Source organism: Apodemus sylvaticus, chromosome 1 (assembly GCF_947179515.1).
Source record: "Apodemus sylvaticus chromosome 1, mApoSyl1.1, whole genome shotgun sequence".
Lineage (NCBI taxonomy): Eukaryota > Metazoa > Chordata > Mammalia > Rodentia > Muridae > Apodemus > Apodemus sylvaticus.
Window position 1 is genome coordinate 186,172,428 of NC_067472.1, and position 14,506 is coordinate 186,186,933.

The window sequence follows — 14,506 nt, forward strand, 5'->3', positions numbered from 1 at the left end:
CAGACTTTCTTCTTCAAGCTAACTTCAATGGGCTACATTCATTTTCCTACCTGAGGTTTTGATGTTCTTTGCCTGGAACTTACTCTTCTGTCTCTTTTCCCTGATTCACACAAGTTTCCTTTAAAATGTTACTCCTTCAAAAATGCATTCCCTGGATCTATCTATTCCTCTCACACCAAAAGCCACTGACTTCAGGCTGCCTGGCCAGCTTTCCTTTATAAAACTTCCTGGGATACTTATCATGACTGTAATTAAATTTAATTGCAATGGATTTGTAATAGACTGTTTACAATCATAATGATTTTATCCCTTTCTGATGGATATCTGAGCAGGCCCACTGATGTCCACATCCTAAAATTTCCTAATGGAATTAAATTCCAGCGTGCTTGTTGAAGTTGACTGTACAGTGGAAACTCTTTAAAAAGTAGAGGGCTATTCCCATAAAAACTGAAAATCAAGGGGACTAAGTCATTTTCTAAAAGCAATTAAAGAAGTAAATGGCTGCAGAACGTTTAGGAGATGCTGAGGGATCTCAGAACATTCCATTTTTTATATTGAACCGAGTTTTGTCTTATGAATTCTGAAGGTCACTTTTTACCTGGAAGTAGAAAATTCACTTGACTTCATTATACAGAATAGTACTTCCTGAGAAGTACTCCAAAAGTATAGAGAATAAAAACAAAAATTCATAAATCAGACATCATGAAATTCAAACGTTTAAATCAAAGAACACCATTATTTGAAAGAAACAGACGCCTCTATCATGTGTATTTTTCTTTCTATTTAATAACAACCTTTCTATTTTTTCACTGCTACAAACATACATAAATATTCATATACATATATAAAATCCAAAAATATAAAATCTTACTAATGCCTTATAAAAAAAGTATATTTACAATATAAACACAAGTAAAATATTATGTATTAAGCTTCACTCTCCTAAGTAGCATTCAAGATATGCAAGGTACTCTGCATGCTACCAGAACAGAAACGTAAGCATGGCTATCCCAAAGTTACAAACATTGCAAACTAAAATAGTGACTGGCCTGTAAGCTATTCTGGTGCAGTAGTGGAACAAATGTTATGGATATAATTATATCTCCTGATTATATTTAAAACACAATCCATGTTACAGAAAGTGTTGTACTTTGAGGCAATGGAGTACTACTCAGCTATTAAAACAATGACTTGCTGAAATTCTTAGGCAAATGGACGGAAGTAGAAAATATCATCCTGAGTGAGGTAAGCCAGTCACAAACAATGCACATGGTATGCACTCACTGATAAGTGGATATTAGCCCCAAAGCTTGGAATACCCAAGATACAATTCATAGACCACATGAAGCTCAAGAAGAAGGAAGACCAAAGTATGGATACTTCTGTCCTTCTTAGAAGGGGGAGCAAAATACCCACGGGAGGAGATACAAAGTGTGGAGCAGAGACTGAGGAAAAGGCCATCCAGAGACTGCCCCACCTGGGAATCTATACTATACACAGTTACCAAGCCCAGCCACTATTATGAATTCCAAGAAGTACTTTCAGACAGGAGCCTGATGTAGCTGTCTCTTGATAGCCTCTGTCAGAATCTGACAAATACAGAGGCTTGCAGCCAACCATTGGATTGAATACAGGGTCCCCAGTGGAAGATGTAGAGAAAGGTCTGTAGGAGCTGAAAGTGTTTGCAATCCCATAGTAGGAACAATAATATCAACCAACCAAACCCTCCGAGAGCTCTCAGGGACTAAACCACCAACCAAAGAGTATATATGTAGTAACCCATGGCTCCACCTTATTTGTAGCAGAGGATGGACTTGTTGGACATCAATGGGAGGAGGGGCCTTTGGTTTTGTGAAGGTTTGATGCCCCAATGTAGGGGAATGGCAAGGAGGGGGAAGTGGGAGTGGTTGGGTGGGTGGAGGAACACACTCATAGAAGCAGGAACAGGGGCGATGGGATAGGAGTTTTGTGGGTTAGACTTGGAAAGGGGATAATATTTGAAATGTAAATAAAGAAAATATCCTATAAAAAAGATAAAAGTATATTTCTTTCTATTTAATAACAACCTTTCTATTTTTCCAATGTATTACAAGCATACATAAATATTCATATACATATATAAAATCTAAAATTATAAAATTATGTCAATCTAAAAAACAATTCAAAAAGACAGAAAATGTCTACCGTGATTTTACAACCACATTATTATGTCACAGATTATGAAAATGTGTGCATAAGATGCTGCCTGCTAGCCGGGCAGTGGTGGCGTATGCCTGTAATCCTAACACTCTGGGAGGCAGAGGCAGGTGGATTTCTGAGTTCGAGGCCAGCCAGGTCTACAGAGTGAGTTCCAGGACAGCCAGGGCTATACAGAGAAACCCTGCCTCAAAAAAACAAAACAAACAAACAAAAAACCCAAAAAATCAAATCAAAGAATGCTGCCTGCTACTATGTTGTTAATTACAATGATACAACAGCAGGTTCCATTACAGATATAAGATTATCAAATAATTTGTAGGTGATATGTCTTTTGAAATATCAACTAATATAGTATAGTAAAAATTTCATTTGAGTTCTAAAATACTGCAATCTCCTATTGCACAGAAAAATATGCATCAGATTATAAAATCTGAACATAGAAATTTACACACGAAAATATTGTCCATGACGTAATACACATTTTATCCCCCTGAATTTAGGGGAATTAAAATATACAATGAAGTCCCTATATTTACTTTTGAGTCAATATATGACTACTCAGATATGAAAGGCTCATAAAATTTCAACCATGTTCACTTCAGATACTGAAGCTTCCAGCACAGAAATCTGAATAGAGCTATTTGCTGAGGAACATTTAATCCTTGAGATGATGAGAATGGAGAACCCAAGATAAATAGAATTATAGAACTGCAGGTGAATTCAACTTCACTTTTTATTTAAACAGAAACTCAAAGCCTCAGATCCTGGTAGAGCATGCTGAAACTGTACTTTAAACAAGCATTTTTCTCTTGTTCAAATTTTGAGGGCTCTCATAGTTTTCCTCATGTAGGAATCATCTTTTAAGATTCAGGCTAAGTTTTAGTGTAAATCACACTACATCAATATAGCCATTTTAGATATTTAATCACTCTCCTATCCCAAACTTCCTCAGTTTCCAATATGCCCAAAAGTATTTTTGATCACACAAACCAGTTTTCCATTAAAACACTTCAACTCATTCTCATCAAAATCTTCGGTCAGTATTCAGATTGTTACTACTAATGCTCTTGTCTTCTGACAGACACCAACTCTAAAATCAATCTGTCACTTTGGATTATATCTACATATGGCATATTTAGAACTTAACCCAAACATCCAAACAGGAAACTCAATATGAGTTCTTTTACCTGTGTGGATTTCCCTTTGGATTGGTTTTTATTGTCACCTATAAAAACTGTTATTGATAAAAATTCTCTCTACAAAAGAGGAACACTCCTCCACTGCTGGTGGGGTTGCAAATTGGTACAACCACTCTGGAAAGCAGTCTGGCGGTTCCTCCGAAAACTGGGCACCTCACTTCCAGAAGATCCTGCTATACCACTCCTGGGCATATACCAGGAGACTCCCCACCATGTAATAAGGATACATGTTCTACTATGTTCATAGCAGCCCTATTTATAATTGCCAGATGCTGGAAAGAACCCAGGTATCCCTCAACAGAAGAGTAGATGCAAAAAATGTGGTATATCTACACAATGGAGTACTATTCAGCCATTAGAAACAATGAATTCATGAAATTCTTAGGCAAATGGATGGAGCTAGAGAATATCATACTAAGTGAGGTAACCCAGACTCAAAAGGTGAATCATGGTATGCACTCACTAATAAGTGGATATTAACCTAGAAAACTGGAATACCCAAAACATAATCCACACATCAAATGAGGTACAAGAAGAAAGGAGGAGTGGCCCCTGGTTCTGGAAAGACTCAGTGAAACAGTATTCGGCAAAAGCAGAACGGGGAAGTGGGAAGGGGTGGGTGGGAGGACAGGGGAAGAGAAGGGGGCTTACGGGACTTTCGGGGAGTGGGGGGGGCTAGAAAAGGGGAAATCATTTGAAATGTAAATAAATTATATCGAATAAAAAAAATTGTTCTATTAAAAAAAATTCTCTCTACATACACCAAGAGGAAGAGGCAAGAAATACTTAAATGCATACCAAATTCAGTAGAATTGATACACATATCAATTAGTGGCACCAATTGGAAGAGCTGAATTTATGATGTATATTTTGTATAGATATATTCATAAATGTAAGAATAATGGAATACATGTAGACTAAGAGTCAAATGTTTTAAAAGATATAAACAGTCAATTAATAAAAAGAAAAGACAGAGACATCTTCCACAATGGCAACACTGATAACAACACTAAACCAGTGTGTAATCCTTCTTTCTGCCTCTTAAATAGTCACAGCTAACAGAGGAAAAATCTTGTATGATAACACGTGACAGAGGATTTAAGAAATAGTTGTGGTCAATATCACCTCATACTCTCAAAGAAGTACACATATTCTAATGAATGCATTAACCTAACTGCCTGTTTTATTCATTTATTATCTAGAATATCGAGCATATGACTGTCATCAATAAAATTCCCAATTTGGGCTGTCCACGTGTCCTAAAGAACAGAGTAATATGGGAAAACATCAAACTCTCAAAGGCCATTGATCATTGTGCTTTGTCCTCACAGTTCCTGCAGGAAGAGATCTTATAGAGAGTATGTGAAAGTTACTGAAAGCCTCATGAGAAGTCTATTTGTGGAAGTCACACTGAGCAAGAAGGAATAGGATCATGGCGGAAATGTGAGAACCTGAGGGACAGCTCTGCTGACATCTCTAAATGCCCAATTCATAACAGCAGCTTTGACCATGGTTCACCATGAGATAACTGTAGCCATGGGAAAGAAATGGTCAGGAAGAGGTAGGTCTGTTATGGAGCAATGGACAGAATGCTGCATATTTCAGTCTTTATCATTGAAACAAGTCGCAAGGACAAAGTACTTTTTCTTTCATTGTAGCATCTTTTTTTCCGTTTTCTTTTTTTCTTTTCCTTTTTTTCAATTTTCTATATTCTTTGTTTAAATTCCAAATGATTTCCCCTTTCTTGATTTCCTGCTCCCCATAAGTACCATAAGCCTTCTTTCCTCTCCCCAATCACCTCCTCCCACTTCTCTGTCCTGGCAATCCCCTACACTGTTGCATAAAGCCTTTCCAGGAAGAGGGCACTCTCCTTCCCTCTTGGGAATCATTTGATATGTTAATTGTGTCTTGAGTATTCAGAGTTTCTGGGCTAATTAACATACACTTATCAGTGACTACATTCTATGTGTATTATTTTGTGATTGGGTTACCTCACTTAGGATGATATTTTCCAGTTCCAACTATTTGCCTAAAAATTTAATGAATTCATTGTTTTTAATTGCTGAGTAGTATTCCATTGTGTAAATATACCACATTTTCTGTATCCATCCCTCCACTGAGGGACATCTGTATTCTTTCCAGCTTCTGGCTATTATAAATAAGGCCGCTATGAACATAATGGAGCATGTGTCCTTATTGCATGCCAGGGAATCTTCTGGGTAAATGCCCAGGAGAGGTATAACAGGGTCCTCCAGAAGTGTCATGCCCAGTTTTCTTAGGAACCACCAGACTGATTTCCAGAGTGGTTGTACCAGCTTGCAATCCCACCAGCAGTGGAGGACTGTTCCTCTTTCTCTACATCCTTGCCAACACCTGCTGTCTCCTGTTTATTTTTATTCGATATATTCTTTATTTACATTTCAAGTGAGTTTTCCTTTCCTGGATCCCCCCCCCCTTCCTGAGAGTCCCATAAGCCCTCTTCCCTCCCCCTGTTACCAAATCTACCCCTTCCCACTTCCATGTTCTGGTATTCCCTGACACTGTTGTACTGAGCTTTTCCAGGACTGGGGGCCACTTCTTCCTTCTACTTGGGCATCATTTGATATGTGCATTGTGTCTTGGGTATTCCAAGCTTCTGGTCTAATATCCACTTATCAGTGAGTGCATACCATGAGTGTTCTTTTGAGACTGGGTTACCTCACTTAGGGTGATATTTACCAGTTCCAACCATTTGCCTAAAAATTTAATGAAATCATTGTTTTTAATTGCTGAGTAGTATTCCATTGTGTAAATATACCACATTTTCTGAATCTGTTCCTCCACTGAGGGACATCTGGGTTCTTTCCAGTTTCTGGCTATTATAAATAAGGCTGCTATGAACATAGTGGAGCATGTGTCTTTGTTGCATGCCAGGGGAATCCTCTGGGTATATGCCCAAGAGTAGTATGGCAGGGTCCTCTGGAATGTCATGCCCAGTTTTCTGAGGAACCGCCAGACTGATTTCCATAGTGGTTGTACCAGCTTGCAATCCCACCAGCAGTGGAGGAGTGTTCCTCTTTCTCCACATCCTCATCAACACCCGCTGTCTCCTGAGTTTTTAACCTTAGCCATTCTGACTGGTGTGAGGTGAAATCTCAGGATTGTTTCAATTTGCATTTCCCTAATGACTAATGATGTTGAACATTTCTTTTATATATATATTTTTTTCTATATTCTTTGTTTACATTCCAAATGATTTCCCCTTTCCCAGTTCTTTTATATATATATATATATATATATATATATATATGTGTGTGTGTGTGTGTGTATATATATATATGTATGTATGTATATATATAAAATATATATATATGTATGTATATATATATATAAAATATATATGTATACATATTTTTCTATATTCTTTCTTTACATTCCAAATGATTTCCCCTTTTCCAGTTCCCCCCTCCCCATATGTCCCATAAGCCTTCTTTTCTCCACCCATTCTCCCAATTACCTCCTTCCTTTTTCTCTGTCCTGGTACTCCCCTACAATGCTAGATCAAGCCTTTCCAGGATCAGGACCCTCTCCTTACTTCTTCATGGGAGTCATTTGTTATGCTTATTGTGCCTTGGGTACTCAGAGCTTCTGGGCTAATTAATATCCACTTATCAGGGATTGCATTCCATGTGTATTCTTTTGTGATTGGGTTACCTCACTTAGGATGATATTTTCCATTTCCAACCATTTGCCTAAAAATTTCATGAATTCATTGTTTTTAATTGCTGAGTAGTATTCAATTGTGTAAATATACCACATTTTCTGTATCCATTCCTCCACTGAGGGACATCTGGGTTCTTTCCAGCTTTTGGCTATTATAAATAAGGCTGCTATGAACGTAATGGAGCATGTGTCCTTATTGCATGCCTGGGAATCCTTTGGGTATATGCCCAGGAGAGGTATAGCAGGGTCCTCCAGAAGTGTCATGTCCAGTATTCTGAGTAACCCACCAGACTGATTTCCATAGTGGTTGTACTAGCTGCAATCCCACCAGCAGTGGAGGAGTGTTCCTCTTTCTCCACATCCTTGCCAACACCTGCTGTCTCCTGAGTTTTTAACCTTAGCTATTCTGACTGGTGTGAGGTGAAATCTCAGAGTTGTTTTGATTTGCATTTCCCTAATGACTAATGAAGTTGAGCATTTTTAAGATGCTTCTCCACCATCCGAAATTCTTCAGGTGAAAATTCTTTGTTTCACTATGTACTCCATTTTTTTAATAGGGTTATTTGGTTTTCTGGGGTCTAACTACTTGAGTTTTTGGTATATATTGGATATTAGCCCTCTATCTGATGTAGAGTTGGTGAAGATCTTTTCCCAATTTGTTGGTTGCTGATTTGCCCTTTTGATGGTGTCCTTTGCCTTACAGAAACTTTGTAATTTTATGAAGTCCCGTTTGTCAATTCTTGCTCTTAGAGCATAAGCTATTGGTGTTCTGTTCAGGAACTTTCCCCCTGTACCGATGTCCTCAAGAGTCTTCCCCAGTTTCTTTTCTATTAGCTTCAGAGTATCTGGCTTTATGTGGAGGTCCTTGATCCATTTGGAGTTGAGCTTAGTACAAGGAGACAAGGATGGATCAATTCGCATTCTTCTGCATGCTGACCTCCAGTTGAACCAGCACCATTGTTGAAAAGGTTATATTTTTTCCATTGGATATTTTCCGCCATTTTGTCGAGGATCAAGTGGCCAACACCAATAGCGTATGCTCTAAGATCAAGAATTGACAAATGGGACCTCATAACATTGCCAAGTTTCTGTAAGGCAAAGGACACCATCAAAAGGACAAATCGGCAACCAACAAATTGGGAAAAGATCTTCACCAATCCTACATCAGATAGAGGGCTAATATCCAATATATATAAAGAACTCAAGAAGTTAGACTCCAGAAAACCAAACAACCCTATTAAAAATGGGGTACAGTGTTAAACAAGGAATTCTCACCTGAAGAACTTCAGATGGCGGAGAAAGATCTTAAAAAATGCTCAACTTCATTAGTCATTAGGGAAATCAAATCAAAACAACACTGAGTTTTCACCTTACACCCCTCAGAATGGCTAAGATTAAAAATTCAGGAGACATCAGGGGTTGGAAAGGATGTGGAGAAAGAGGAACACTCCTCCACTGCTGGTGGGGTTGCAAATTGGTACAACCACTCTGGAAATCAGTCTGGTGGTTCCTCTGAAAACTGGGCACCTCACTTCCGGAAGATCCAGCTATACCACTCCTTGGCATATACCCAGAAGATTCCCCAGCATGTAATAAGGATCCATATTCCACTATGTTCATAGCAGCCCTATTTATAATTGCCAGAAGCTGGAAACAACCCAGGTATCCCTCAAAAGAAGAGTGGATGCAAAAAATGTGGTATATATACACAATGGAGTACTATTCTGCCACAATGAAACAATGAATTCATGAAATTTGTAGGCAAATGGATGGAGCTGGAGAACATCATACTAAGTGAGGTAACCCAGATTCAAAAGGTGAATCATGGTATGCACTCACTAATAAGTGGATATTAACCTAGAAAACTGGAATACCCAAAACATAATCCAAACATCAAATGAGGCACAAGAAGAACGGAGGAGTGGCCCCTTGTTCTGGAAAGTCTCAGTGAAGCAGTGTAGGGCAAAACCAGAATGGGGAAGTGGGAAGGGTTGGGTGGGAGGACAGGGGGAGAGAAGGGGGCTTATGGGACTTTCGGGGAGTGGGAAGGCTAGAAAAGCAGAAACAATTGGAAATGTAAATAAAAAATATATCGAATTAAAAAATGGAAAAAAAAAAAAAAAGGATGGGATCCTGTAACCTGGGAAGGAGCTGTGTGGCAGGACACCATGAGGCTGTAAACTTTGAACCTTCAGATTCTCAAGGGCTTATATCACCCGAAGAAATAGACTTTCCACCCTCCTTATAAGATGCACCCCTCTCCATACCCCTTGAAGTATTGGATTTCTACCTCTGACTGAGGAAATTAATCCTTCATTGTCTTCAGTGACTTTATATTTGTTATTGTTTGTTATCTTCAATGCAGCAAATTTTATCTTGCTCTCCTCTCTTTTACCCTGGAGAACAAGATGTTTTATCCATAGAAGGCTTAGCCTATACTTAATTAAATATCACCACCTCCAAAGATCTGAATTTGGAATGTGTTTTCTCACTTCAATTGGTTAAGTATGGGACTTGAATACCTGAGGTTTCCAAGACTTTTATAATGAAGGAGTGTTGGATTTTGTCAAATGCTTTCTCAGTATCTAATGAGATGATTGTGTGTTTTTTTCCTTGAGTTTGTTTATATGGTGGATTATATAAATGGATTTCCATATATGGAACCATCCGTGCATTCCTGGCATGAAGACTACTGGATCATGGTGAATGATCATTTTGATGTGTTCTTGGATTTTTTTTGCAAGAATTTTGCATCAATATTCATAAAGGAAATTGGTCTGAAGTTCTCTTTCTATGTGGGGCCTTTGTGTGATTTAGGTATAAGCATAATTGTGGCTTCATAGAACAAATTGGGTAGCATTCCTTCTGTTTCTATTTTGTGGAATAATTTGAAGAGTATTGGAATTAGGTCTTCATTGAAGGTCTGATAAAATTCTGCACCAAACCCACAGAAAAAAACACACAATCATCTCATTAGATACTGAGAAAACATTTGACAAAATCCAACACTCCTTCAGGGTAAAAGTCTTGGAAACAGCAGGAATTCAAGTCCCATACCTAACATAGTGAAGGAAATATAGAGGAAACCAGTAGCCAACATCAAACTAAATGGAGAGAAACTAGAAGCAATCCCACTAAAATCAGGGAGTTGACAAGGCTGCCTACTCTCCTCCTACCTATTCAATATAGTACTTGAAGTCCTAGCCAGAGCAATTAGACAACAAGGAAGTCAAACGGATAAAAATTGGAAAGGAAGAAGTCAAAATATCACTATTAGCAGACGATATGATAGTCTACTTAAAATTCCACCAGTGAACTCCTAAACCTGATAATGAACTTCATCAAGATGGCTGGATATACAATAAACTCAACCAAATCAATAACCTTCCTCTACTCAAAGGAAAAACGGGCTGAGAAAGAAATTAGGGAGTACTGTTGAGTGTGGGTAAGCAGAAGCACCAATTTAGTAGCTGGGACTCAAAAGCAATGATGGCTATTGATACAGAATGAGATTAGGCCCAGAAAAGACATCACCAGATAGAGAAAAGAAAAAAAGAGTAGTCAAATATATCTATTTTTTCTGTAGCCTCAAAACATCATTTTTCAAAGTTGAGGTCAAGGTCAAGAGAAAGAAAACAAAAATTAGTTAATGATGGAAGCAAGCACAGGAGCCTGAGCAGAAGCAAAGAGTCAAGAATCCAAAGATACGGCCTCTAAGAGACACAAGTCTGAGGAGCACAATGACAAAGAACACTCTACTGACAAAGGAAGAGAATGATTAAATTCATCTGGAAATGGTGAGGACAGACACAAACACAAAGAAAGGAAGTCATCATGGGGCAGAAGTTAGATCAAGTTAAAGACACTATAGCAGTAGAAACAGGGAAAGGAAGAAGTCTTGCTCAAGAAGTAGGGATTGGAAAATCAATCCCAACCCAGAAGCAGAGGCAGGAAGATGTCACCATCTAGAAGCAGATATAGAAAAAGAAGGATCAGAACATTCTCCTGATTAAGATCCATACACAGGCATAGGACTAGAACCAGGAGCAGAACATGCAGTTGAAGTCAAGATAGAAGAGGATAAAAAAAAAAAAAAACAACAAGATTTAGCAGAAGCCTAAGCCAGACACCTAGTCCAACTCCCTTCGGAGGCAGAAACACAGCAATTTACCCATGAAGATTAGCTAGATGAAAAAGGACAAAGAAACTATAAGAGCAAGAAAATGAAATGGTCAAAATCAGAAACAACAAGAAATGGCTGCAGTGGCTGCAGCAACTGGAGGCAGTGTTGAAATCAGGAACCCAGGTTACCCAGGTTACTCCTCAGATAGCTATGGCCGCCCAAATAGTGGCCCTGGAAGCTAAAGCTTTGGCAGAGACAGGTATAGCAGCAGTGCCCAGTTACTATAACCCAGCAGCTGTGAATCCAGTGAAATTTGCTGAGCAAGAGAAAGAGAGGAAAATGCTCTGGCAAGGCAAGAAAGAAGGCAACAAATCTCAGTCTGCTGAAATCTTAAAAAAATGAATTTTGGAAACAAGGACCAAAATGTCAAATTTAGGAAGTTAATGGGCATTAAGAGTGAAGATGAAGTTGGCTATAGCTCCATTGATAAAGAAAGTTAAAAGACTTTGAAGCAACAAGAAGTTTCTTTTGAAATCTTGATGCTCAGTATGATTGCAAACCCACACACAAAGAGAAACAGGTTTGGGTTTCACATCTTCAATGTGTGAAGTTTGGAAAATATCCATTTGGACTTTATAGACTTGGTCTGATGTTAGGACCTTGTTCACCAAACAGCTAGTATTATAACTGACTTGGGTGTTCCATTGACATTAATTTATTGAAAAATATTACTTTTTTGTAAATATCAGATCAGTGATACTGGTGTCAGTGTTGTAATCAGTTTGAACCCACTTCTATTAAACTTGACAGGACTCTAGAAGGACAATAGTTTTTAGTTCATAAATTCTACTTTTCAAATTTATTAAAGCTTTGGGTGGGATAAAATCTCATATATAGATTTTCTCGTGTCCCCTGTCTTCTATACTTTTGACTTAACCTAGCCCAGTTATTTCCATTTCTTGAAAAATGAAGCCAACATTCTGTAGATGTCCTTTAGAAGGTCTGGCCATGTGGCACATAATCCTGCACACAAGCTGGGCAGTGATGATAAGAAATGGAAAGGGGATAAGACTTGAAATGTGAATAAAGAAAATGTGCAATTGAAAAAAGGGAATTAGGGAAGTGACACCCTTCACAATATTCACAAATAACATAAAATACCTTGGTGTGACTCTAACCAAGCAAGTGAAAGATCTGTGTGATAAGAACTTGGAGTCTCTGGAGAAAGAACTCAAAGATGGAAAGATCTCACGTGCTCATGGATTGGCAGGATTAATATAGTAAGACTAGCCATCTTACTGAAAGAGATCTACAGAGTCAGTGCAATCCCCACCAAAACACCAACTCAATTCTTCAGAGAGTTAGAAAGAGCAATTAGCAAATTCATTAAGAATAACAAAAAGCCCAGGAGAGTGAAAACTATTTTCAACAATAAAAGAATTTCAGGGGGAATAACCATCCCTGACATCAAGCTGTATTACAAAGCAATAATGACAAAAATTGCATGGTATTGATACAGAGACAGGAAGGTATAATAAGGAACAAAACTGAAGATCCAGAAATGAACCCACACACCTATGGCCACTTGATCTTAGACAAAGAAGCTAAAAAAACATCCGGTGGAAAAATGACAGCATTTTTAACAAATGGTGCTGGGTCAACTGGAGATCTGCATGCAAAAAATGCAAATCAACCTATTCTGATCTCCTTGTACAAAGCTCAAGTCTAAGTGGATCAAGGACCTTCACATGAATCCAGATACATTGAAGCTTATAGAGGAGAAAGTGGGGAAGAGCCTTGAATATGTCAGCACAGGGAAAAATTTCCTGAACAGAAGAGTACCAATGGCTTATCCTCTAAGAACAAGAATCGAAGAAAGGGACCTCATAAAATTGCAAAGCTCCTGTAAGGCAAAGAACACTGTCAACAGGAAAAAATGGAAGCCAACAGATTGGGAAAACATCTTTACCAATCCTGATACATACATCTGATAGAGGACTAATATCCAATGTATACAAAGAACCTTAGAAGTGAGACTCTAGAGTCAATTAAAACTGTTAAAAAATGAGGTACACAATGATACAGAGAATTCTCGACTAAGGAAACTTGAATGGCTGTGAAGCACATAAAAAAATGTTCTATATCCTTAGTTATCAGGGAAATGCAAATCAAAACGATCCTGAGATTCCACCTCACACCAGTCACAATGGCTAAGATGAAAAACTCAGGGGACAGCAGATGTTGTCAAGGATACAGAGAAAGAGAAACACTCCTCCATTGCTGGTGGTATTGCAAGTTGGGACAACCAATCTGGAAATCAGTTTGGAGCTTCATCAGAAAATTAGACATAGTACTACCTGAGGACCCAGGTATATCATTCCTGGGCATATACCCAGAAGATGCTCCAACATGTAATAAGGACACATGCTCCACTATGTTCATAGAAGCCTAATTTATAATAGCCAGAAGCTGGAAAGAAACCAGATGTCCTTCAACATAGTAGTGGATAAAAAAAAAAGGTATATTTACACAATGGAATACTACAGAGCTATTAAAAACAACAACTTCATGAAATTCTCAGGTTTTCAAGTTTTCTCTTGAGAAAAGCTGGCATGGATAGCAGTCACACTCAGAATGAAAATTTTAAATCCCATTCATTTTCCTTCAAATTTCATGGTTTCCTTGTTTTTAATAGCTGAATGATATTTCAGTTTGTAAATATGCCACATTTTCCTGATCCATTTTTCAGTTGAAGTCCATCCTGGTTGTTTTCTGTTTATGGCTTTTACAAATAAAGGGTACATCTCCCCACTCTTGGGCATTTTGAATAAGGGCATCCTCAATGAATCCTACAAGCCTCTCACATCCCAGGTCTATGGGAATTTCTAGAGGTTCCCCTCACCCTACCCCACCCCCACAGCTGCATATTTCCATTCATTTTTCAGGCCCTCTGGGCTTCTCTCCTGTCTCCCCTCAAACCTGATCCTGCTCCATTCCCCCTCCCCTCTCCACCCAGGTCCCTGCATTCCTCTGCCTCCTGGGATTATTGTGTTCCCCTTTCTTTTTCTTTTCTTTTTCTTTTCCTTTTCCTCTTCTTTTTATTTCTTTTTCTTTTCTTTTCTTTTCTTTTCTATTCTTGTCTTTCTTTCTTCCTTCCTTCCTTTCTTCCTTCCTTCCTTCCTTCCTTCCTTTCTTTCTTTCTTTCTTTCTTTCTTTCTTTCTTTCTTTCTTTCTTTCTTTCTTTCTTTCTTTCTTTCTTTCTTTCTTTCTTTCTTTCTTTCTT

General features: G+C 38.3%; 1 pseudogene; it reads left to right on the forward strand.

Moving 5' to 3' along the window:
• The first annotated feature begins 4,907 nt into the window (after positions 1-4,907).
• Positions 4,908-11,862, forward strand: LOC127697684 (arginine/serine-rich coiled-coil protein 2-like; annotated as a pseudogene).
• The last annotated feature ends 2,644 nt before the right edge of the window (positions 11,863-14,506 follow it).